Here is a 1,090-nt window from a genome sequence, read left to right as displayed (position 1 = left end):
TGGGCAGCTAACAAGCTCTCAGGCCTTAGTTTCCTCATTTGTATAATAGAGATAAAAGTACCATCTCATGGAGTTGGAAGGATGCTTAGCACACAGCCTTACACATGGAAAACACTCAATAAACATTAGTGTTGTTATAAGAACTAATTATGTCACTTCAGGTATGTATTGGTCTGGCTGATCATTCAGTTTTGGGGTATTTTGTATATGGGAATGAATGATGACAAAATGTTTCGGTCCCAAATGATACATACTGATTACACCGTTGCATTTATCTCTGATATTCCCCTAAGGGTTCTTAGTTTCATTTCTAGAATTATTTTTAGGTCCTTTTATTCTAATGGCATTGATGTGTGTATATTTTAAGTTATGATTTAAAATTTACAAAATAGAAAGGAAGCAATTAGTCTTTGTCATTACCTAAGATAGTTTTTGGATAGTTTAAAATGTAGACGACAATCTGATTACTAATTACTGAGTTTTAAAGATTATATTTTAGCTATGAAATTGAACATTTAATCCTTAGCATGACTTTATATTGGTGGAACATAGAGGACATTTTTAAAAATGTGCACTTGATGTTATTGCAGGAAGAGTTTGCATCTGTTCAGAATACATTTTTTAAAAAGATGGAATATTAAGTGTAGATGTTCTTACAGGGTTCTCTGGATCCTCTCAGAATCTACTTGCAGAGTTGTACAATCTCTGGGGTAAGAGGAGTGGTATTGAGATGCAGTGATAAGATAGAGAAACTATTAGGGGAGGGAGATGCTTAGAGAGGGTATTTAATTAGATATGAGGGATAGTAAGAATTGGGATAATTATTGTTAAGTCCTGTTAAAAAACAACCAGCTGTCGAGCCTGTTCTGTTAAAAGAAGTGTTAATTCTGTAAACTAGACATCTTGTACAGTGAGTACTTGACATTTCACTTTATTAGATCTTGAGGGATAAAGTTGATAGCATTAAAGTCTGGGTTCTCTAACTTTTTCCTCCTAGACCATGATTGAAGCTCATGTTGATGTCAAGACAACAGATGGTTATTTGCTTCGTCTGTTCTGCGTTGGTTTTACTAAAAAACGCAACAATCAG

At 34.1% G+C, this 1,090-nt stretch overlaps 1 non-coding gene across 1 annotated transcript; it reads left to right on the top strand.

The window, feature by feature from the left end:
* Positions 1 to 212: 212 nt before the first annotated feature.
* On the top strand, positions 213 to 285 carry LOC122152144. The gene has a single exon (XR_006164412.1). It is a non-coding gene; the product is annotated as a small nucleolar RNA SNORD73 (small nucleolar RNA).
* Positions 286 to 1,090: the final 805 nt, after the last annotated feature.

The sequence above is a fragment of the Orycteropus afer genome, unplaced genomic scaffold (assembly GCF_000298275.1).
Source record: "Orycteropus afer afer isolate SDZICR_OR568_19922 unplaced genomic scaffold, OryAfe1.0 scaffold17778, whole genome shotgun sequence".
Classification (NCBI taxonomy): Eukaryota; Metazoa; Chordata; class Mammalia; order Tubulidentata; family Orycteropodidae; genus Orycteropus; species Orycteropus afer.
The sequence above is the reverse complement of the archived record's forward strand: the minus strand, read 5'-3'. Positions and strand labels throughout refer to the sequence as shown.